Source organism: Danio aesculapii, chromosome 20, assembly GCF_903798145.1.
Source record: "Danio aesculapii chromosome 20, fDanAes4.1, whole genome shotgun sequence".
NCBI lineage: Eukaryota > Metazoa > Chordata > Actinopteri > Cypriniformes > Danionidae > Danio > Danio aesculapii.
Genome location: NC_079454.1, coordinates 10,061,407 through 10,085,692, shown reverse-complemented (window position 1 = coordinate 10,085,692; position 24,286 = coordinate 10,061,407). Strand labels below are relative to the sequence as shown.

Sequence of the window (24,286 nt, the reverse complement as noted above, 5' to 3'; positions counted from 1 at the left end):
AGTGACTCAACTTGTCGGTCTGGGGCTGCGAGTCTGGTTTTGGGTGGGAGAATTCACGCACAAACCCTGCTTCAACGCATGAGATTTTGAAGGTATGTTGTGACAATTGTTACATAAAGATTTCCAACCATGCACTGCTTCTGATGCCATGTGAAAGCTTCACTGTTAGTGGCTCGTTGGTCTAGGGGTATGATTCTTGCTTTGGGTGCGAGAGGTCCTGCGTTCAAATCCCGGATGAGCCCTTGCAGCTGTCTTGTGTTTTACAGGGGGGCATTATGGCTTTCATAAAATCTTCTTTCGAAGAATTCCAGTTTGTCAGCAGATAGTATCACCACATAAAACCTTCCCTGCACAGTGGCTTGCTGTTCTAGGAGAATGATTCTCGCTCATGCCACGAGAGCTCCCAGGTTCAAATTCCAGGTGAGCCCGTACAGTTGTCTCATGTTTTATGAGGGGGTTGAGGTTTTAGACAGAGGCCGTTTTCAGAGAATGCTGGTTTGTCAGCAGATAGTGTGGCCATGTAAACTTGCTGCATTTTATCGGCTCGTTGGTCTAGGGGTATGATTCTTGCTTCGGGTGTGAGAGGTCCCAGTTTCATTTACTGGACGAGCCCTTGCAGTTGTTTTTGGCTTTGAGGGACAGCTTGGCTTTCACAGAGGCCTGTTTCAACACCAGTTTCCGAGCATTAGATAGCCTATAAGAAGGGTCTTGTTTCCATTGTGTAATGGTTAGCACTCTGGACTTTGAATCCAGTGATCCGAGTCCAAATATCGGTGGAACCTCTTCCTTCTCTCCTTGCTTCAAAGCAGTGAACTGAATGAGACCGTTTTCAGTCACACCAATCAGTGAGTAGTTCCGATACTATACGCTGAGACAGCAATTTGATGCTACCACGGTCCTCCTCCTTGTAGGAATTCAAAAAGCTTACAGCACCTGGTATTCCCAGGCGGTCTCCCATCCAAGTACTAACCAGGTCCAACCCTGCTCTGCTTCTGAGTTCAGATGAGATCAGGCATTGCCTTTTTTTTTTTTTTTTTTTTTTTATTAAAAATAATTTCAGTTACAATTTTACACGGTGAAGCATAATACAATACATATTAAAACATCATTTGGAATCAAAAACATTAAAACTGTGGTAAATTCCAGTTCATTTCTTTAAAAACTTGACATGCTTTGTTCGTCAAGATTTTGTGCAGTTCAACTAAATTGTCCTCGTTTTTATAATATATATACAGTTTTTCCATATATCCTTCCATCTTCCTCCTTAAAATTGCCCATACATCCATCACAATTTTCTCTTTTTTTGCCACAATTCTTCTTTCCCACATTGCATTCTTCATCAGCATGATACATAGGTTGACAATTTTCTTATTTTCATTATTCTTATTCCATCCCAACATCAATACTCTGTTCCATTCTGTTTCATTTTCATCCCAGTCTCCAAGTAGTCCTTTAATTAAAACTTTACAATCTTTTAAAAAACTTTCCAATTCTTGACAATATAAAACATGTGTAAAAAACCCTCTTCTTCTTTTTGACATACTTTACATATTCCACTTTGTTCCATCCCTATCTTGTTTAAAATGACATTTGAAAATATTGCTTTGTGCCTTATTAAAAATTCTAGACATTCGACTTTAGTTTCTACATACCTTCCTTTCATGTTCCCCCATATTTCATTTGCTTTTACATTGTATTTTTCCATCCAGTATTTGTTTGCTGTTGGTTCTTTAAAAACTTTCTCTCTAAAAAAACAATAAATATTCTTCACAGTACACTCTTTAAAATCGTGTGTTTTTCTCCTATTTTCACACACACTTCATTTGTTTCTTTTTCTTTTTCAAAATTATCTATGCTTCGTATCCATTCTTTCGGAATTGCCTGTTTAATTATGTCAAGATTTTTCTCAATTTCCCTTCTGTTGTATTCCTCTTTCTCCTCCTCCATTGTGTCTATAACATATTGTTCAGTTAAAAATCCTTCTTTAAATTCATATAAAATGTCCTTTACTTTTAAAATCCCAACTTCTATCCATTTCTTAAAAAATAAAACCTTCCCTTGACTTAAAATGTTGTTCAAGAAAAGAGGTTGGTTTAAAATGTTTTCCCTTCCATGTGGATTATATTGCACTATAGTTAAAAAGTTCCCCCACGCGCTTAAAATTTCTCTATAAAATTCAGGTAAGTTTTCTGTCATCCAAGCTTTTGTTTTCATCCATAAAATCCCATCTCCCATGTTAAAATGACCACATTTGTTTAAAAAATATTTCATTGTTTTTTTCCACTCTGCTTTGTTTTCTTTTTCTAGATACTTCTTTATTCTTTTCACTCTTAAACTATTTTTCCTTTGTTCTACATCTATTAAACCCAACCCACCCTTGTCTGTTTCCCCTATAACTGTATTAAAAGCAATCCTTGGTGGCTTACCTCCCCATAAAAAATCAGTAAAACATTTTTTCAACCTCTTTTCTATCCACATTGGCATTTCTAAAACATATAAAACATGCCACAACTTAGACTCCATTAAAACATTTATAATTAAAACTTTTCCTTTTAATGTCAGTGTTCTTAGTTTCCAGTAATTTAACCTCCTTTCTATATCTGTTAAAAAACCCTCCCACATCTTATCTCTAGCTGTTCTGGCATCTTTCCCCATTAAAACCCCTAAAATCTTTATTTCTTCTACTTCTTTAAAATTGGTGCAATCTGCTAAATCTGTCTCCTTTCCAAACTTCATATAAACCGTTTTGTCTTCATTTACTTTACTTCCTGATCCTTTACAAAACTGTTGTACTATTTTCATTGCTTCTTTCACACTCTCTTTTCCTTTTACTATTAATGTAGTGTCATCTGCATATTGAAACATTTTATTTACTTTATTTTCTTCAATTTCCATTCCTTTTATTTTTTCTTCTTCACTGATAGCTAGGCCCAGGGATTCTGCCACAAGTGAATATAAGAGTGCTGACAGAGGACATCCTTGCCTTATCGATCTTGTTATTTTAAAACATTCTGTTAAAAAGCCATTACATTTAATTTGTGTTAAAATACCCTTATATAAAATCCTGATCCATTTTCTAAAAACTTCTCCAAAACCAAACTTTTTAAGTACTTCAAATAAAAACTGGTGTTCAACTCTGTCAAAAGCTTTTTCCAAATCCAAACTTATGATATATCCTTCCTCTTTTTTGTCCTTCATATATTCTATGATGTCTTTTATGCTCATTGTTATATCTGCTATGTCTCTTCCTTTTATCGCGTAGGCCTGTGTTGTTTGAATTATTTTTGGCATCACTTCTTTTAATCGATTTGCTAAAATTTTAGTTCAAATCTTCAAATCTGTGTTTAACATTGTGATTGGTCTGTAATTTTTTAACAATGTCTTTTCTCCTTTTTTGTGTATTAATTTCATTAATCCCATTCCCATTCTTTCATTTAATTCTTCTTTTTGCAGTATTTCTTTAAAAATTTCAGTTAAAATTGGTATTAAAATTTCTTTAAAACATACGTAAAATTCACTATTTAACCCGTCTATTCCTGGACTTTTCCTTTTGTTCAAGCTTTCTATTGCTTTTCTTATTTCTTCTTCTTTTATTTCTTGGTCACATTCTCTTTTATCCTCTTCATCTATTTTTGTTTTTATCTGTTTTAATAATTTTTCCATTTGTAATTCATCAACTCCCTGTGTTTTAAATAACTCCTCATAGTATGTTTTTATTTCTTTTAAAATGTCTTCATTTCCTTCTATGCTTTCTCCTTTTGCTCCTTGTATTATCTTTATTGTTTCTGTTTTTCCTTTTTGTCTTTCTAAATCAAAGAAGAATTTTGTGCACTTTTCTCCCTCTACTACATATTTTGCTTTGCTTCTTAGTCTAGCTCCTTCATATTTCTTTTCCTCAATTTCTTTCAGTTTTTCCTCCATTTCTTTTATTTTTTGTATGTCTTTTTCATTTTTTTCTAGTTCTTTTTCTAAGATTTCTTTTATTGTTTTTTCTTGGTGTCTTTTATTCTTTTGTATTATTCTACAAAATTGTATTGTAGTTTTTTTAATCAGATATTTGACATTTTCCCACCATAGTCTTTTGTCTTCATTATATATTTGGTTTCCTTTTTCCTTTTCTATTATTCCTTTTATTTTTTTAACATAGTCTTCATTTTTTAAAATGTCACTATTTAATGTCCACACCCCTGGGCCTCTTTGTATTTCTTCTGTATTAAAATTAAAAAATAAAAATTTATGATCACTTAAAACAGTTTCATCGTACTTTATTTTTTCTATATAAATTTCTATATTTCTTGTGCATAACACATAGTCTATTCTCGATTGAGTTACAAAATTCCCTACTATTTGTCTTCTAGAAAACTCCTTTTTCTTCCCGTTTCTCTCTCTCCAAATGTCTATCATTCCTTTTTCCTCCATTAGTGATTTTAGTTCTTTTCTTCCTGTGTCTGATTTAAAAACCATACCTTCTGTTATGTCCTGTCTGCTAAAAACAGTGTTAAAATCCCCACATACTATTATTTCTTTATAGTCGTTTAAAAACCTTCTTAAAAAGTTAAAAAAGCTTTTCTTTTCACTCTCTTCATTGGGTGCATGCACGTTAACTAAAATTATATCTTTCCCTTCATATTTTATTTCTAAAATCATACATTTCCCTTGTTTGTCTTTATATATTACTTTACTCATTTGTAGTGCATTCTTTCTTATTAAAATAGCTACTCCTCTCCCAGCTTTCCCATCTCCATTACTATAATAAAAGTCCCCATCCCACTCTTTTTTATATATGTCCATCACCTCATTTTTCCAATTTGTTTCTTGTAAAATAATTATTTCTTCTCTTTTACACTTTTCTTTTACATTTTGGAATTTTCTGATGTCTAAAAGCCCTCTTGCATTAAAAGACACAATTCCTAAACCCATAAATAAGATAAAAACATTCATAAAAACCATCATCTCAGTCCATCTCTTCCAAGCCCTTTAGCAACTCATACTTATTTGCGCATTCGATTTCTTCATCTTTTAGCAGTTTTTTCCTTGCAGTCTCTAAATTAGGTTTTATCTTTATCGATCTTCTTCTTTTTGATGATTTCACCTGTGTCTCTTTGTTTCCCTCCTTTTGTAACTGTTCCTCTAACTCGTCTTGCTCCTCATTACTTTGGTCTTTTGTCTCCACTGTGTCCAATGCCTTTTGAAAACTGTCTGTCATGTCCATTTGTGTCCAAAATATGTCTTCCTGTTGTCCTTGTTGTAAGTCTTTATTATTCGAATTGCTCATTTCTGCTGCTTCCAAAACATTCCTTAAACTGTCAGTCATATCCATTTGAGTCCATGTTGTCCCTTCCTGTTCAGTGACTCTGTCCTTTCCATTAGCCTCATTCTCTTGTAGTTTTTCACTTTTAGATTCTGTTCTTCTGTCTTGTGTTGTTGTTTTGTCCTCTGACTGTATATTGTCTCCTTCATACATCTGTCTGTCTACCCGCTGCTCTACCTCCTCCTCCTCTTCCCCCATCCAACATTCACATTTATTTAAAACCTTATTACAATCCGGGCACTTCACCGCATCGCAATCCCTTGCGAAATGCCCCCTTTCCTCGCACTTAAAACACTTAAAATCTGGACAGTCTTTCACCACATGATCTGGGCTCATGCACAGCCTGCAAGTTTTCACCTGATGGCTGTGCATCACCCTAAAGTATTGTGGCCCTTCTGCTGTCTCTATTCTTGTGCTGTACGGGAGGGACGCCACTTCTTTGGGGAATCTGGTTTTAACAAACCTCGTCCCATCTTCAATATCTGTGCCCGGATAAAACCTTCTTTTAATTTTTGAAATGGGACAAACTCCCCAATGATCCAATTTCTCTAAAATATCTACGTCAGCAACATAGACAGGCAGATGCATGAAGGAGACAACATAATCTCGATTTTGTAGCCTCTTTACTGTACAGTTTATCCCTTTAATAGTCAATCCGTCTGTTAACACATCAGCATTTTCCTCTCTTTCAAGTGTTACTTCATACTCCTTGTTTTGTTTTGGTCTTACAGCCAAAATCTTTCCATCCCCAATCCTCTCCGTCACTGCTTTAATTAAATCCATTGCTCTCACCTCAGTTGTTTGTCCTATATCCACTGTTACAGTTGCTTCTTTTAGATAAATCCTTTTCCTTGCTTCCTTCTCCGATCTGTTTGTTTCTCGTTGTCGTCTGTCCAGTCCATTGTCATTTGCCTTCTCAAATCCGTCCGCCATTGCCAGGTCTGTCACCGTAGATCCGTCCATTGCAAAAAAAAAAATAGGAATAAAAAAAACACTCCTCCCGAACAGCTCACGCTGCTGGGAGGATAAACTAAACAAACTCAAAAAAACTTTAACAAAAATGTATTTTAGTCAAAAATAAAACTAAACAGAAGAAAATGTGGTGAGCCTCTCTCACCAACTGCAGCCAAACACTTCCTGGAATGTACCACTATCACACATGCACAGGGGGGTATGGCCGTAAGCGAGAGCAGCAGTCAAGAGTTGGCTATTTAAAAATAGGCGCAGCACCAGGAGCCGAGCGCCGCTCAGCTTGCCTTGAAACAGCACCGACAGAAACAATGCCCTTGGCCCCTCAATGGTTTACCCTCTTTTTTTTTTTTTTTTTTAAATGTATTTATTAATTTTTTTGCCAAATGAAGGCATTCAAAAAGCTTACAGCACCTGGTATTCCCAGGCGGTCTCCCATCCAAGTACTAACCAGGCCCAACCTTGCTTTGCTTCTGAGTTCAGATGAGATCAGGCATTGCCAGGGTGGTATGGCCGTAAGCGAGAGCAGCAGTCAAGAGTTGGCTATTTAAAAATAGGCGCAGCACCAGGAGCCGAGCGCCGCTCAGCTTGCCTTGAAACAGCACCGACAGAAACAATGCCCTTGGCCCCTCAATGGTTTACCTCTTTTTTTTTAAAAAAAAAAATGTATTTATTAATTTTTTTGCCAAATGAAGGCATTCAAAAAGCTTACAGCACCTGGTATTCCCAGGCGGTCTCCCATCCAAGTACTAACCAGGCCCAACCCTGCTTTGCTTCTGAGTTCAGATGAGATCAGGCATTGCCAGGGTGGTATGGCCGTAAGCGAGAGCAGCAGTCAAGAGTTGGCTATTTAAAAATAGGCGCAGCACCAGGAGCCGAGCGCCGCTCAGCTTGCCTTGAAACAGCACCGACAGAAACAATGCCCTTGGCCCCTCAATGGTTTACCTCTTTTTTTTTTTTTTTTTAAAATGTATTTATTAATTTTTTTGCCAAATGAAGGCATTCAAAAAGCTTACAGCACCTGGTATTCCCAGGCGGTCTCCCATCCAAGTACTAACCAGGCCCAACCCTGCTTTGCTTCTGAGTTCAGATGAGATCAGGCATTGCCAGGGTGGTATGGCCGTAAGCGAGAGCAGCAGTCAAGAGTTGGCTATTTAAAAATAGGCGCAGCACCAGGAGCCGAGCGCCGCTCAGCTTGCCTTGAAACAGCACCGACAGAAACAATGCCCTTGGCCCCTCAATGGTTTACCTCTTTTTTTTTTTTTTAAAAATGTATTTATTAATTTTTTTGCCAAATGAAGGCATTCAAAAAGCTTACAGCACCTGGTATTCCCAGGCGGTCTCCCATCCAAGTACTAACCAGGCCCAACCCTGCTTTGCTTCCGAGTTCAGATGAGATCAGGCATTGCCAGGGTGGTATGGCCGTAAGCGAGAGCAGCAGTCAAGAGTTGGCTATTTAAAATAGGCGCAGCACCAGGAGCCGAGCGCCGCTCAGCTTGCCTTGAAACAGCACCGACAGAAACAATGCCCTTGGCCCCTCAATGGTTTACCTCTTTTTTTTTAAAAAAAAAATGTATTTATTAATTTTTTTGCCAAATGAAGGCATTCAAAAAGCTTACAGCACCTGGTATTCCCAGGCGGTCTCCCATCCAAGTACTAACCAGGCCCAACCCTGCTTTGCTTCTGAGTTCAGATGAGATCAGGCATTGCCAGGGTGGTATGGCCGTAAGCGAGAGCAGCAGTCAAGAGTTGGCTATTTAAAAATAGGCGCAGCACCAGGAGCCGAGCGCCGCTCAGCTTGCCTTGAAACAGCACCGACAGAAACAATGCCCTTGGCCCCTCAATGGTTTACCTCTTTTTTTTTTTTTTTTTTAAAATGTATTTATTAATTTTTTTGCCAAATGAAGGCATTCAAAAAGCTTACAGCACCTGGTATTCCCAGGCGGTCTCCCATCCAAGTACTAACCAGGCCCAACCCTGCTTTGCTTCTGAGTTCAGATGAGATCAGGCATTGCTTTTTTTTTTTTTTTTTTTTTTTAATAAAAAAAAATAATTTTATAAAATATGTTCATTTGTATTTGTCCCACATCCAGGTAACACCATTCACATTAAGCTCTAACATTGCATTTTGTTCAACAAACATTTCTATAAATTCATCTTCTTTGTCATTTAATAAAAAATATTCCCGTAACAACCTAAATGATGTTTCCATTTTGTTTTTAAATAATATCCATACATCTACTTTTCTTTTTTCAAATTTTGCAATATTCCGTCTTTGCCATATTACATTCTTCGCAATTATTATACATAAATTAAAAACAGTCATATTAAAACCGTTACCCTTGTAACCAAATAAAAACATTTTCTCCCATTCCTTTTGAGTCATGTTCTCATTATATTTATCTTTCAGCATAGATTTAATAATACGTTTGATCCTTTCCATAAACACACTCAATTCTTCACAGTAAAAAAACAAATGTAAAAAACCTTCTTCTTCATTTTTACAGACTTTACACATTGCATCTCTCTCAATCCCAATTTTACATAACCTCATTTCAGTTAAAATACAATTATGTCTCAATAAATAATTAAAATCTTCTAAAATTGGATCCATATATTTCGTTCCTACATTTTTCCATATTTCACTTTCATTTAAATCATCATATCTTTCTTTCCAATAATTGTTTGCAACTGGTTTTACAAAAGCCATTTCTCTAAAACACAAATAAAAATCTTTTACTTTACAGTCAATAAAAATCTTGTTCTCTCCATTTTTCTTTTTAAAATACAAATCAGGCATGTCTCCATTTTCTCCCTTTTCGTTTTGTTCAATTCTTTCAATCCATTCATGTGGTATTGCTCTTTTTAAATCCTCAAACTGTTTTACAAGTGTTCCTTTCCCTACATTCACTTCATTTTCAGATAACATGTCTTCTATTGCTTGTAATGGAAGATAGCCTTTTATCACCTCATAGAGCAGATCCTTTACTTGCCTAATTCCAGCTTGCCACCATTTTTTATAATATATTACATTTTCATCTTTCGTGATGTTCAGGTTTAAAAACAAAGGTTGTTCTAACAATTGGTTTCTTCCTTTAGGTACAATCAGCATATTTTCTAAAAAGTTTCCCCAAGCTTCTAAAACCTCTTCATAAAATGTTGGTATACCTGTCCACATTTCTTTTTTTGTTTTCATACATAATACACTACATCCCTTATTTACTCCACCACATTTCTTTAAAAAGTAATCCATGACATTTTTCCACACTTCTTTACTCTTATCATCTACAAAACATTTTACCAATTTCACCCTTAATGTTTTCATCCTTAAAAGTGGGTCTAAAAGCCCAAGTCCCCCAACTTCTTTCCCTCCAATCAACGTGTCATATGATATTTTTGCTCTTCCTTTTCCCCATAAGAAATCTAAAACACATTTTTTAATTCTTTTATAGTATTCACAAGGCAATGGGGTAACACTCAGCACATACCACATTTTTGAGAGCATTAGAGAATTAATCAATAAAACCTTTCCCTTCAATGTCAGGTTTCTCAATTTCCAATATCTCAATCTAATTTCAACCCCTTTTAAAACTCCCTCCCAATTAAAATGATCCGCTTTATTAAAATCCAAACCAACCCAAATGCCTAAAATCTTGATATGTTCATACTCTTCCTTAAAATGTATGTGCTGAGGTAAAACATCTGCCCTTCCAATCCTCATACACACACTCTTTTCAATATTAATCTTAGCTCCCGTCCCCTTACAATACCTATTTAAAATCCCCATTGCCTTTGTTACACTTTGAATGTCTTCAACCAACAAGGTAGTGTCATCTGCATACTGGTAAACTGGCTCATGTTCAGTTCTTTCTTCTATTTGTATTCCTTTTATTCCATTGACTGCTTTTATTGCTAGTCCCAATGGTTCAGCTACTAATGTGTACAGTAGTGCAGATAGTGGACATCCTTGTCTTATAGACCTTGTTGGTTGAAAACATTCCGTTAAAAAACCATTGCATTTAATACATGTTAAAATATTATAATAAAAAATGTTGATCCATTTCCTAAAATTCTCCCCAAATCCAAATGTTTTAATCACTTCAAACAAATAGTCATGTTCCACTCTATCAAATGCTTTCTCTAAATCCAAACTAATTAAATATCCATTCATATTTTTCTCCTTCATATACAATAATGTATCTCTTATATTTTGAACTGTGTCTAATATGTCCTTCCCCTTGACTCCATATGCCTGTGTGGTGCTAATAATTTTAGGTAAAACTTTCCTTAATCTGTTTGCTAAAACCTTTGCTAAAATTTTAAAATCTGTATTTAACATTGTTAAGGGCCTATAATTCTTCAGATCTAAAGGACTTCCTCTTCTTTTGTATATCATTTTAATCATTCCTATCTTCATTCTTTCACTTAATTCTTCTTTTTTAAAAACCTCATCATATACTTCTTTTAAAACAGGTACTATCATTTCTCTAAAATTCTTATAAAACTCATTGGTTAACCCATCTATGCCTGGACTTCTCTCCGTAGTTAACTGTCTTATTGCTTCATCAATTTCTACTTCTGTTATCCCTGCATCACAAAAACTTTATCTTCATCTGAAACTTTTAGTTTTATTTGATTTAAGAGAAACAGTTGATCATCCTTGTAGTTCCTTGACTCTTAAACATATCTTCATAGAAAATGTTTAACAGCTATTAAAATTTCCTCAGTTCCTTGTTTTAATTCTCCATTTTTATTCAACACCTCTTTCATTAAGTCTGCTTTCTGTCTATTCTTTTCTAAGTTAAAGAAGAATTTTGTACTTCGATCTCCTTCAACAGTGTACTTTGCTTTGCTTCTAATTATAGCCCCTCTGCATTTTTCATTTTCCATCTCTTTTAGTTGTTCTTGTAAATATATTATTTTCCCAATATCTTCATTTTGATCTGTTTGCAGTCTTTTTATTTCCTCTTCTAATTCCTTTCTTATTTTCATTTCTTTATTATTTTTAACTCTTTTTACAATTTGACAATATTTTATTGAACATTTTTTCATGTCTAACTTCATATTGTCCCACCATATTCTTTTATCTTCTCTATACATTCTGTCCAATTTACTGTTTGCAATTATTTGTGTAATTTTTTCTTTGTATGTCTCATGTTTTAAAATTGTTGCGTTCAAAATCCATACACCTAATCCCCTTTCAACTTTTGCACAATCTAATTTCACACAAAAAAACGAATGATCACTAAAACTGACTTTTTTATAAAATAAACTTTTGATAAAATCCTTCATTTCTACATTACATAACATATAATCAATCCTACTTAACTTCAGCTCATGTAAAACCAGTTGCATTCTTGAAAATTCCCTCTTTGTCTTGTTTTTCTCTCTCCACACATCTATTAAATTGCATTCTGTCATCATTTTCAGTAGCTCCTCTCTCCCCTTGTCTTTTCTATATACCATCTTACTCCCCAGATCTAATTCTGTAAAAACAGTATTAAAATCTCCAATTACAATAACATTCTGCCATTTTTTTACATTTATACTAACGTTTTTAAAGAAGTTCACTTTTTCATTTTCTTCATTGGGTGCATGAATATTATAAATGATGAAATGATCTTCTCCTTTTTCTAATTTCATCGCCATGCTTTTCCCAACTCCATCCTCAAATATGACTTTTTCTTTTTCATATGTACCTCTTTTTATTAAAATCGCTACTCCACTACCCAGTTTATCCTCTCCATTGTTAAAATATATTTGACCATCCCATTTACTTTGAACCATTTTAACACTTTCATTTTTCCAATTTGTTTCTTGCAAAACAATCACATCAGCTTCTTTACATAACACCAACATTTGTTCAAATTTCTCCACATTCAATAAACCTCTTGCATTCCACGATAAAATGTTAAAAAACATGATAAAAGATATTAAAATATTAAAACCAACCATTATTTTTAGTCTCCTCCTCTACCTCTGCATACCCACTTTTTTTCACTCAACCAACAGCCCCTTCCATAAAAAGAAACACACATTAAAATCATGTTAAAATAGATAAAATGGTTAAAAAACATTATTTCTCATCATCTTCTTCCAGCCCTCTTAACACTTCATACCTATTAACGTTTTTTACTCGCACCTTTGTCATCATCTTTTTTCTTGCACTGTCCACATTTGGTTTTACCTTTATTGTTCTTCTTCTTATTAGTCCTCTTTCCACTTTGTTCTTCTCTACATAATCTGCCCTTTGTTCTTCATCACTTTCCATTCCTTCAGCTTGATCAGTCTTACTTTGTTCATTGTTATCCACCATATTTAAAAAGTTTTTAAAACTGTCAGTTATTTCCATTTGTGTCCACTGTTCTTGTTCTGATGTCTGTTTTTCTTCTTCTTCATCCCTTATAATGTTTGTTTCCTCCTCCATTACCTTTGTTGTTGATTCTTCTCCTTTCTTGTTTCTTTCATGCACCTGTCCGTCTACTTGATCTTCTCCTCCTCCTTCCTCTCCTTCCATCCAACATTCACACTTGTTTAAAAATTGTTTACATTCTGGGCATTTGACAGTATTACAACTCCTTGCAAAGTGTCCCTTTTCTTCGCATTTGTAGCACTTAAAATCTGGGCAATCCATTAACAAGTGTTCAGGGCTCATGCACAGCCTACAGGTCTTCACTTGATGGCTGTGCATTACCCTGAAGTACTGCGGCCCTTCCGCTGTTTCCAGCTTTGTGCTATATGGCAATGATGCCACCTCCTTAGGGAATCTCACTTTTAGGAATCTTGTTCCGTCCTCAATGTCAGTGCCAGTGTAAACCCTTCTTTTTATTTTTGATATTGGATAAACTCCCCATCCTTCTAATTTTTCTAAAAATTTCTCTATCATCAAGATAGACGGGCAGGTGCATGAAAGAAACAACATAATCCCTGTTTTGCAGCTTTTTGATTTCACAGTTCACTCCCTTAATCAACAGTCCATCAAGCAACTCCTCACATGTTTCCTCCTTCTCTATAGTAAGTTCAAACTCTTTTCCTTGCCTTGGTCTCAAAGCCAAAATTTTCCCTTGACCACACTTGTCTGTCACTGCTTTAATGATGTCCACAGCTCTTACCTCATTGACTTCTTCTGTGTTCACTATTACTGTTGCTTCTTTTAAATATTTTCTTCCACCAAGTTGGTTCTTCCTTTGTCCAGCTCGTTGTTTATTGTCCAGTCCATTGTCGTTAACCATTCTTGTTCCTCCGTCCAGTCCAGTTTCGTTTGCCATGAGTGTCTCTGCATCCAGTCCAGTTTCGTTTACCAAAAATCCGTCCATTTTATGCCCAGTAAAGTTCAAAAAACAAAAACAACAAACCACCCTCCAGTCAGCGGGATGCTGCTGTCAGGTGGTTTAAAAAAACAAAAACACAAAATCAAACTCTAATTCAGTCCACAAAAACAAACACAAAACAAAAATACTAAAATGGAGGAGAGCCTTTCTCTCCAAACTGCAGCCGATCACTTCCTGTATCGCTCACTAGTGTCCTCTAGTGTTCCTAGGGTGGTATGGCCGTAAGCAAGAGCAGCCGTCAAGAGTTGGCTATTTAAAAATAGGCGCAGCACCAGGAGCCGCTCAGCTTGCCTTGACTCAGCACCGACAGAAGCAACGCCTTTGGGCACTCAATAGTTTACCTCTTTTTTTTTCTTTTTAAAATTTATTCCTTTTTTTTTTTTGGCAAACGAAGGAATTCAAAAAGCTTACAGCACCTGGTATTCCCAGGCGGTCTCCCATCCAAGTACTAACCAGGCCCAACCCTGCTTTGCTTCCGAGTTCAGATGAGATCAGGCATTGCCAGGGTGGTATGGCCGTAAGCGAGAGCAGCCGTCAAGAGTTGGCTATTTAAAAATAGGCGCAGCACCAGGAGCCGCTCAGCTTGCCTTGACTCAGCACCGACAGAAGCAACGCCTTTGGGCACTCAATAGTTTACCTCTTTTTTTTTCTTTTTAAAATTTATTCCTTTTTTTTTTTTTTGGCAAACGAAGGAATTCAAAAAGCTTACAGCACCTGGTATTCCCAGGCGGTCTCCCATCCAAGTACTAACCAGGCCCAACCCTGCTTTGCTTCCGAGTTCAGATGAGATCAGGCATTGCCAGGGTGGTATGGCCGTAAGCGAGAGCAGCCGTCAAGAGTTGGCTATTTAAAAATAGGCGCAGCACCAGGAGCCGCTCAGCTTGCCTTGACTCAGCACCGACAGAAGCAACGCCTTTGGGCACTCAATAGTTTACCTCTTTTTTTTTCTTTTTAAAATTTATTCCTTTTTTTTTTTTTGGCAAACGAAGGAATTCAAAAAGCTTACAGCACCTGGTATTCCCAGGCGGTCTCCCATCCAAGTACTAACCAGGCCCAACCCTGCTTTGCTTCCGAGTTCAGATGAGATCAGGCATTGCCAGGGTGGTAAGGCCGTAAGCGAGAGCAGCCGTCAAGAGTTGGCTATTTAAAAATAGGCGCAGGACCAGGAGCCACTCATCTTGCCTTGACTCAGCACCGACAGAAGCAACGCCTTTGGGCACTCAATAGTTTACCTCTTTTTTTTTCTTTTTAAAATTTATTCCTTTTTTTTTTTTTTGGCAAACGAAGGAATTCAAAAAGCTTACAGCACCTGGTATTCCCAGGCGGTCTCCCATCCAAGTACTAACCAGGCCCAACCCTGCTTTGCTTCCGAGTTCAGATGAGATCAGGCATTGCCAGGGTGGTAAGGCCGTAAGCGAGAGCAGCCGTCAAGAGTTGGCTATTTAAAAATAGGCGCAGCACCAGGAGCCGCTCAGCTTGCCTTGACTCAGCACCGACAGAAGCAACGCCTTTGGGCACTCAATAGTTTACCTCTTTTTTTTTCTTTTTAAAATTTATTCCTTTTTTTTTTTTTGGCAAACGAAGGAATTCAAAAAGCTTACAGCACCTGGTATTCCCAGGCGGTCTCCCATCCAAGTACTAACCAGGCCCAACCCTGCTTTGCTTCCGAGTTCAGATGAGATCAGGCATTGCCAGGGTGGTATGGCCGTAAGCGAGAGCAGCCGTCAAGAGTTGGCTATTTAAAAATAGGCGCAGCACCAGGAGCCGCTCAGCTTGCCTTGACTCAGCACCGACAGAAGCAACGCCTTTGGGCACTCAATAGTTTACCTCTTTTTTTTTCTTTTTAAAATTTATTCCTTTTTTTTTTTTTTGGCAAACGAAGGAATTCAAAAAGCTTACAGCACCTGGTATTCCCAGGCGGTCTCCCATCCAAGTACTAACCAGGTCCAACCCTGCTTTGCTTCCGAGTTCAGATGAGATCAGGCATTGCCAGGGTGGTATGGCTGTAAGCGAGAGCAGCCGTCAAGAGTTGGCTATTTAAAAATAGGCGCAGCACCAGGAGCCGCTCAGCTTGCCTTGACTCAGCACCGACAGAAGCAACGCCTTTGGGCACTCAATAGTTTACCTCTTTTTTTTTCTTTTTAAAATTTATTCCTTTTTATTTTTTTTGGCAAACGAAGGAATTCAAAAAGCTTACAGCACCTGGTATTCCCAGGCGGTCTCCCATCCAAGTACTAACCAGGCCCAACCCTGCTTTGCTTCCGAGTTCAGATGAGATCAGGCATTGCCAGGGTGGCAAGGGAATTTAGGCTGTTCGTTGAAATTTTTGAATGGAAATAAGTTGCCAGATGACGCATAGTTGGTGCGAGGGATCGTACTCAATATTTGGACGCCACGAACCACTTAAGTGAATGACTACTTGTCACTTTTACTAAAACGAAGGTAAGGCAGCCAAATCGGCCCTAGGCTCCGAACGGACGCCTTCGGGGGTGCCCAAGCTCTTCGTGGGTCACTCCCGAAGCCCCCCCCCCCCGTCCCCCCAAATGCCTAGTCGTCCACCTGACCACCTTTTTGTCCACAAAGTGCCTAAATGTCCCCCTGAGTTCCTATCGACACCCCCTCACCCTTTCCATCGCCCGCAGACTGCCTACTGATCCCCCTGACCACCTATTCACCACCCTCCTCTTCCTCACTGTCCGCTGAGAGCCTATTGATCCCCCTGACTGCCTATTCTTCACCCTCCTCCTCCTCACTGCCCGCAGAGTGCCTATTGATCCCCCTGACTGCCTATTGTTCGCAGAGTGCCTATTTATCCCCCTGACTGCCTATTCGTCACCTTCTCTTCCTCACTGCCCGCAGAGTGCCTATTTGTCCCCCTGACTGCCTATTGTCCAAAAAGTGCCTATTGATACCCCTGACTGCCTAATGTGCAAAAACTGACCTTTGACCCCCAAAATGCCCGCCGATCCCCCGACTGTCTGTTTTTTTACCCTCTTCTCTCTCATTCTCCGTAGAGTGCCTTTAATGACCCTAAACACCTATTTTTCATCATCATGCACAAAGTGACCGTCGTGCCCAAGGAACCGCCTGGACATGCCCGCCAGGTGCCCTCTGTGCTAACGAGCACTCGTTTTTGGTTACTGGAAAAAAATTGTTTCCAAGATGCCATAGAAAGGCCGCAGTAGTCTTCTCGACCTATAGAGAGTACCGAAACTTCAAGTCTGGGGCCGAACGGTCCCTTAGGGGCCAAACGGCTGGACGTCCCACGTGCAGCTTATCCCATTCATTTTCATAGGTGTTTTGTGGACGGCGCCCAATTGGCCCCAAACTGACATATATGTTGGTTCACGGGGCCCCAGGGCCGCCACCAAAGTTCCACGATCGCACAGGCCCCTGAATCAGGCCCCCAAGTTCCGCGGTCACACGATCTAATTTGCTCAAAAAAGCCCCCATGACCGCGAACCACCTAAGGAGTTTACATTGAATAAGTTGCACGTGGGACGTTGGCTCCCAAGAGGTCAAAAGGTCAGAGGGCCCCGAAATTCGACGTGGTGGTCGCGCAGGGGCCCCCGACACGGCACCTCGAATTTCAGGGCCCCAGAAGGTCTCATGAACGTTTTATAGCGTGCCAAAAAAAAATCCCCTAAAAACACACAAAGTGACTCAAGACAGTCTTGGGGTCTAAAGGCTAAAGAGGCCTTTGTGTGAAAGTTGGGCTGAGGAGCCAATTAAGAGTTGTGTTCGAGCGAGGCACTTGTGCTCTCAGTATGTTGTTCGGGGGCCCCTAGGCTGCCAGCAGGCCAAATTTGGAGTCCCTCGGACCCTCGAGGGCCGATCCGGGGCCCGTGACACGTGCAACTTATTCCATTAATTTTGTAGGTGTTTCGTGGAAAGTGCCCGATCGGCCCCAAATTGACATATATGTTACGTCACGGGCCCCTGAATCAGGCCCCCAAGTTCCGTGGTCGCACTGGCAAATTTGCTCAAAAAAACCCCCAATGACCGCGAACCACCTATGGACTTTACATTGAAATAAGTTGCACGTGGGACGTTGGCTCCCGAGGGGTCGAAAGGTCAGAGGGCCCCGAAAATCGGCACGGGGGTCGTGTTGGGGCCCCCGACACGAGACCCAGAGTGTCAGGCCGCAGATGGCTTCCGTGTACATGGGAGCGCTGACGTTGCCCGATCGGCCCCAAACTGACATATATGTTACGTCACGGGCCCCTGAATCAGGCCCCCAAGTTCCACGGTCACACGGTCTAATTTGCTCAAAAAAGCCCCCCTTGACCGCGAACCACCTATGGAGTTTACATTGAAATAAGTTGCACGTGGGACGTTGGCTCCCGAGAGGTCAAAAGGTCAGAGGGCCCCGAAATTTGGCGTGGTGGTCGTGTAGGGGCCCCCGACGCGGCACCTCGAATTTCAGGGCCCCAGAAGGTTTCATGTATTGTTTATAGCGTGCCAAAAAAATTCCCCTCAAACACACAAAGTGCCTCAAGACAGTCTTGGAGTCCAAAGGCTAAAGAGGCCTTTGTATGAAAGTTGGGCTGAGGAGCCAATTAAGAGTTGTGTTTGAGCGAGGCACTTGTGCTTTCAGTATGGTGTTCGGGGGCCCCTACGCTGCAGGCAGGCCAAGTTTGGAACCCCTCGGGCCCCCGGGGGCCGAACCGGGGCCCATGACACGTGCAACTTATTCCATTCATTTTGTAGGTGTTTCGTGGAAAGTTCCCGATCGACCCCAAATTGACATATATGTTACGTCACGGGCCCCTGAATCAGGCCCCCAAGTTCCGCAGTTGCACTGGCAAATTTGCTAAAAAAAAGACCCAATGACCTCGAACCACCTATGGACTTTACATTGAAATAAGTTGCACGTGGGACGTTGGCTCCAGAGGGGTCGAAAGGTCAGAGGGCCCCGAAAATCGGCATGGGGGTCGTGTTGGGGCCCCCGACATGGGTCCCAGAGTGTCGGGCCGCAGATGGCTTCTGTGTACATGGAAGCGCAGACGTTGCCCGATCGGCCCCGAACTGACATATATGTTACGTCACGGGCCCCTGAGTCGGGCCCCCAAGTTCCGCGCTCGCATACGCTAATTTGCTCAAAAAAGCCCCCCATGACCACGAACCACCTATGAAATTCCATTGAATAAGTTGCAGGTGGGACAAGGCCATACAGGGGGTCAAAAGGTTGCAGGACCCCCAAATTCGCCACAGAGTACCGCCACCGTCCCCCCAGCCAGGTCCCCAAGTTCCGTGGCCCTAGCTGCTTTCTGAGCGTTTTAGGCCTGGCCGACAAAAACACCCTCTTAGGCCTCATCGTATAGAGCTGTATGAGAGACAGAGGGATGTATGAAGAGCTCAGAAAATTTTTGGGGGCGCCCCTCGAGCTAGCCCTTTCGGTAGGTGACCGAGGGCCTTGTGACGCAACTCTGTGCCAAATCTGGGCTCTCTCGGACCCTCGGTGGCCGAAGGGGGGCCGCTGACACGTGTAACTTATCCCATTCATTTTAATAGGTGGTTCGTGGACGCCCCGCGGAATGGCCCCCGTGGCCCGAAACGGCTCCGAATTGATATGGTCTGACCCTCAGGGGCCCCTTAAAAGATCCTCAAAGTTTAGGGCCCGCACGTCTTTTGAAAATGCTTAATTGGCTGGGCGGGGGATGGGCGGATTCAATAATTTTCACTGAATATTTCTTTCTGATTTTTTTTCAAGTGCTTCCCCTGCACCGAGGGGTACGTAATTTGAATAGGTGGTGCAGGGGGCCTTGACGAAACTGTAGTCGAAGCCCCCACCGTTTTGCGCCAAAATAAAGGTCCCTTTGACCGCTCAAACAACAAGTCCCACGTGTAACTTATTTGAATGGGCCCAGATAGGCTGTTCGCGGACAGTGCTTTTTTAGGCCACAGAAGCCGTTTGGTGAGCTCTGACTTGACAGGCACTGTTGGAGGGGGTCCCTGACCCCCCCTAACTACCCAAATAACCCCTGACCTTTGAGGATGCAAAGTTCACCTCAAACATGCAAAGTCATTCATGAGACAGACTTAGAGTGCATAGGTGAAAAAGGCCTGAGTGAGAGATTTGCTCTGCCTTGCCAATTAAGAGTTGCGTTCGAGCGAGGCACTTGTGGTCTTAGTATGGTGTTTGGGGGCCCTTAGGCTGCCAGCAGACCAAGTTTGGAGCCCCTCGGACCCTCGGGGGCCGATCCAGGGCCCATGACACGTGTAACTTATCCCATTCATTTTTATAGGTGGTTCGTGGACGCCCTGCGGAATGGCCCCCGTGGCCCGAAACGGCTTCGAATTGATATGGTCTGACCCTCACGGGTCCCTTAAAAGATCCTCAAAGTTTGGGGCCCGCAGGTCCTTTGCAAATGCTTAATTGGCTGGGCGGGGGATGGGCGGATTGAATAATTTTCACTGAATATTTCTTTCAGATTTTTTTTTAAGTGCTTCCCCTGCACCGAGGGGTACGAAATTTGAATAGGTGGTGCAGGGGGCCTTGACGAAACTGTAGTCGAAGCCCCCACCGTTTTGCGCCAAAATAAAGGTCCCTTTGACTGTTTAAACAAGAAGGTGCGTGTGTAACTTATTTGAAAGGGCCCAAATAGGCTGTTCGTGGACAGTGCTTTTTTAGGCCACAGAAGCCTTTTGGTGAGCTCTAATGTGGAAAAAACTGCTGGGTGGGGCTTCCTGACCCCTCTACTTCCCCTAATGAACCCCAAAACTGTTCCTGCTGTGAATAGTGACCTTTTACAGGGGTGTCCACGGACAGCCTACCTCGCTCTGTTCAAATAAGTTACAGGTGGGATGTTTTTTTTTATCCATCTGTGAGCTGGAAAACCTCAAAAAGTGCCAAAAAAACCTATTGAGGTGAAAGGGCAAGTCCCCCTGGGCCACCTACAGGTTTCGAAACCTTGAAATTCCACTGTCCACGAACAGCCTATTTCATACAATGGGATAGATTCTTCGTGGGATGTCCAGATCTCAGCTTCTGGACACTGTAGAAAGCCCAAACCTGCGTTTCTGTGCTAGTCTGGACATGCCCTGTCCAGGGGGTGAATTTGGGGAAGTTTGGAGAAACTTGAAAATTTGACCAAAAAAAAACTCAAAGGGGGTAGGTACCCCTTTGAGTTTTTTTTGGTCAGATTTTCAACATTCTTCAAACTTCTCCAAATTCACACCCTGGACAGGGCATGTCCAGATTAGAGCAGGAGGCCAGGTTTCAGCTTGCTAGCCCTTGTAGAAGCTGAGATCTGGACATCCCACGTACAATCTATTCCATTCATAAAAATAGGTGGTTGCTGGACAGTGGAATTTTGAGGGTTTAAAAGCAGGGGGCAATTCAGGGGGAGCTGGGGATCCCCCTTCAAAGGTTTTTTTTTGGATCTGTTGAAGTTTGACCACTTGGGTGGGTGGAACATGTAAAACATCCCACGTGTAACTTATTTGAGTGGGCCCAGATAGGCTGTTCGTGGACAGTGCTTTTTTAGGCCACAGAAGCCTTTTGGTGAGCTCTGATGTGGAAAAAACTGCTGGGTGGGGCTTCCTGACCCCTCTACTCCCCCTAATGAACCCCAAAACTGTTCCTGCTGTGAATAGTGACCTTTTACAGGGGTGTCCACGGACAGCCTACCTCGCTCTGTTCAAATAAGTTACAGGTGGGATGTTTTTTTTTATCCATCTGTGAGCTGGAAAACCTCAAAAAGTGCCAAAAAAACCTATTGAGGTGAAAGGGCAAGCCCCCCTGGGCCACCTACAAGTTTCGAAACCTTGAAATTCCACTGTCCACGAACAGCCTATTTCATACAATGGGATAGATTGTACGTGGGATGTCCAGATCTCAGCTTCTGGACACAGCAGAGAGCCCAAACCTGCATTTCTGTGCTAGTCTGGACACATCCTGTCCAGGGGGTGAATTTGGTGAAGTTTGGAGAAACTTGAAAATTTGACCAAAAAAAACTCAAAGGGGGTACCCCTTAGAGATTTTTTTGGTCAGATTTTCAAGTTTCTCCAATTTTCTTCAAATTCACAGCATGGACAGGGCATGCCTAGACTAGAACAGGAATGCAGGTTTGGGCTCTCTGCTGTGTCCAGAAGCAGAGATCTGGACATCCCACCTACAATCTATTCCATTCATAAAAATAGGTGGTTGCTGGACAGTGGAATTTTAAGGTTTTGACAGCAGGGGGCAACTCAGGGGGATGTGGGGATCCACCTCCAAAGGTTTTTTTTTTTGTGGATCTGTTGAAGTTTGACCACTTGGGTGGGTGGATCATGTAAAACATCCCACGTGTAACTTATTTGAGTGGGCCCAGATAGGCTGTTCGTGGACAGAGCTTTTTTAGGTCACAGAAGTCTTTTGGTGAGCTCTGACATGGAAAAAACTGCTGAGTGGGGCCTCCTGACCCCTCTGCTCCCCCTAATGAACCCCCAAATTGTTCCTGCTGGGAATTATGACCTTTTACTGGGGTGTCCACGGACAGCCTACCTCGGCCTGTTCAAATAAGCTACAGGTGGGATGTCCACAGACAGCCTAGTGGGATGTCCACAGACAGCCTAATAAGCTACAGTCGGGATGTCCGTAGACAGCTTAATAAGCTACAGATGGGATGTCCACAGACAACCTAGTGGGATGTCCACAGACAGCCTAAAAAGCTACAGATGGGATGTCCACAGACAGCCTAATAAGCTACACATGGGCTGTCCACAGACAGCCTAGTGGGATGTCCACAGCCTAGTGGGATGACAGACAGCTTAATTAGCTACAGATGGGATGTCCACAGACAACCTAGTGGGATGTCCACAGACAGCCTAATAAGCTACAGATGGGATGTCCGCAGAGAGCCTAACACGCTACAGGTGGGATGTCCACAAACAGCCTAGTGGGATGTCCAAAGACAGCCTAATAAGATATTGTTTTATTGAATAATCTACGACTGCATTGTTCCTGGCAACTTTGGCATTCCGAGGGCTTGAGTGGTTGATCGTGGCCACGTTGGCATCCAGGGGGACTTGTAGATCGTTACTTGGCATTTAGGTGTTCATGGGGACAGATAAGTCGTTCCTGGCAACTTAGGTGTTCAGGGGAATAGATAGGCTGTTTGTGGCCACATAGGTGTTCAGGGGGACAGATAGGCTGTTCATGGCCACATAAATGTTCAGGGGGACAAATAGGCTGTTCGTGGTCACATTGGTGTTCAGAGGGACAGATTGGTCATTTCTGGCCATTTAGGTGTTCAGGGGGACAGATAGGCTGTTTGTGGCCACATAGGTGTTTAGGGGGACAGATAGGCTGTTCGTGGCCACATTGGTGTTCAGAGAGATGTATGGGTTGTTCCCACAATTAAGGTGTTCAGGGGGACTGATAGGCTGTTTGTGGCCACATAAGTGTTCAGGGGGACAAATAGGCTGTTCGTGGTCACATTGGTGTTCAGGGGGACAGATAGGGTGTTCGTGGCCACATAAGTGTTCAGGGGGACAGATAGGCTGTTCGTTGCCACATTGGTGTTCAGAGAGATGTATGGGTTGTTCCCACAATTTAGGTGTTCAGGGGGACTGATAGGCTGTTTGTGGCCACATAAGTGTTCAGGGGGACAAATAGGCTGTTCGTGGTCACATTGGTGTTCAGGGGGACAGATAGGCTGTTCGTGGCCACATAAGTGTTTAGGGGGACAGATAGGCTGTTCGTGGCCACATTGGTTTTCAGAGAGATGTATGGGTTGTTCCCACAATTTAGGTGTTCAGGGGGACTGATATGCTGTTTGTGGTCACATAAGTGTTCAGGGGGACAGATAGGCTGTTCGTGGCCACATTGGTGTTCAGAGAGATGTATGGGTTGTTCCCACAATTTAGGTGTTCAGGGGGACTGATAGGCTGTTTGTGGCCACATAAGTGTTCAGGGGGACAGATAGGCTGTTCGTGGCCACATTGGTGTTCAGAGAGATGTATGGGTTGTTCCCACAATTTAGGTGTTCAGGGGGACTGATAGGCTGTTTGTGGTCACATAAGTGTTCAGGGGGACAGATAGGCTGTTCGTGGCCACATAGGTGTTCAGAGAGATGTATGGGTTGTTCCCACAATTTAGGTGTTCAGGGGGACTGATAGGCTGTTTGTGGCCACATAAGTGTTCAGGGGGACAGATAGGCTGTTCGTGGCCACATTGGCGTTCAGAGAGATGTATGGGTTGTTCCCACAATTTAGGTGTTCAGGGGGACTGATATGCTGTTTGTGGCCACATAAGTGTTCAGGGGGACAAATAGGCTGTTCCCGGCCACTTAGGTGTTCAAGGGGACGGATAGGCTGTTCGTGGTAGGTGGGAGGGGTCCCGGCAGGGTGGGCGAGCGCTCTTCTGACATATAGGCTGTAAGGGGGAGGTTTAGGCTTTCCCCGGACTCCCAGCCCTCACCTATTCGGCACTCCCACGTAGGGGGTCTCTGTCAGTCCGCTGCCACCCCGTGGCGAACCCCAGATTGCAACAGAATGGGTCGAAAAAGATTACTTTTTCAACGGCGTTCCGCGCTGCCACCGGGGGAGCTAGGGGTGAGGCGTCGCCTCGGAGCGGGTCGGGGGTCCCTCTCCTAGGGGCCTGCGTGGTAGTAGGGGCCGGGAAAAATCATCTAGGGGCCGGCGCGCAGCGTCCGGGAACAGCCGTCCGGAAAGCCCCTATTAAGCGCCC

The 24,286-nt window shown here is 41.9% G+C and overlaps 11 non-coding genes and 1 pseudogene across 11 annotated transcripts; all 12 read right to left on the bottom strand.

Annotated features, from left to right (window-relative positions):
• Window positions 1-6,682: 6,682 nt before the first annotated feature.
• LOC130213854 (5S ribosomal RNA) lies at window positions 6,683-6,801 on the bottom strand. The gene has a single exon (XR_008835508.1). It is a non-coding gene; the product is annotated as a 5S ribosomal RNA (ribosomal RNA).
• Window positions 6,802-6,985: 184 nt separating this feature from the next.
• On the bottom strand, window positions 6,986-7,104 carry LOC130213951 (5S ribosomal RNA). The gene has a single exon (XR_008835598.1). It is a non-coding gene; the product is annotated as a 5S ribosomal RNA (ribosomal RNA).
• A 185-nt stretch (window positions 7,105-7,289) lies between these two features.
• On the bottom strand, window positions 7,290-7,408 carry LOC130213861 (5S ribosomal RNA). The gene has a single exon (XR_008835515.1). It is a non-coding gene; the product is annotated as a 5S ribosomal RNA (ribosomal RNA).
• Window positions 7,409-7,591: 183 nt separating this feature from the next.
• On the bottom strand, window positions 7,592-7,710 carry LOC130213853 (5S ribosomal RNA). Its single transcript, XR_008835507.1, has one exon. It is a non-coding gene; the product is annotated as a 5S ribosomal RNA (ribosomal RNA).
• A 182-nt stretch (window positions 7,711-7,892) lies between these two features.
• Window positions 7,893-8,011, bottom strand: LOC130213850 (5S ribosomal RNA). Its single transcript, XR_008835505.1, has one exon. It is a non-coding gene; the product is annotated as a 5S ribosomal RNA (ribosomal RNA).
• A 6,004-nt stretch (window positions 8,012-14,015) lies between these two features.
• Window positions 14,016-14,134, bottom strand: LOC130213851 (5S ribosomal RNA). Its single transcript, XR_008835506.1, has one exon. It is a non-coding gene; the product is annotated as a 5S ribosomal RNA (ribosomal RNA).
• Window positions 14,135-14,313: 179 nt separating this feature from the next.
• On the bottom strand, window positions 14,314-14,432 carry LOC130213954 (5S ribosomal RNA). The gene has a single exon (XR_008835601.1). It is a non-coding gene; the product is annotated as a 5S ribosomal RNA (ribosomal RNA).
• A 178-nt stretch (window positions 14,433-14,610) lies between these two features.
• LOC130213857 (5S ribosomal RNA) lies at window positions 14,611-14,729 on the bottom strand. The gene has a single exon (XR_008835511.1). It is a non-coding gene; the product is annotated as a 5S ribosomal RNA (ribosomal RNA).
• Window positions 14,730-14,908: 179 nt separating this feature from the next.
• LOC130213856 (5S ribosomal RNA) lies at window positions 14,909-15,027 on the bottom strand. Its single transcript, XR_008835510.1, has one exon. It is a non-coding gene; the product is annotated as a 5S ribosomal RNA (ribosomal RNA).
• A 178-nt stretch (window positions 15,028-15,205) lies between these two features.
• Window positions 15,206-15,324, bottom strand: LOC130213953 (5S ribosomal RNA). The gene has a single exon (XR_008835600.1). It is a non-coding gene; the product is annotated as a 5S ribosomal RNA (ribosomal RNA).
• A 179-nt stretch (window positions 15,325-15,503) lies between these two features.
• On the bottom strand, window positions 15,504-15,622 carry LOC130213855 (5S ribosomal RNA). The gene has a single exon (XR_008835509.1). It is a non-coding gene; the product is annotated as a 5S ribosomal RNA (ribosomal RNA).
• A 179-nt stretch (window positions 15,623-15,801) lies between these two features.
• Window positions 15,802-15,920, bottom strand: LOC130213860 (5S ribosomal RNA; annotated as a pseudogene).
• Window positions 15,921-24,286: the final 8,366 nt, after the last annotated feature.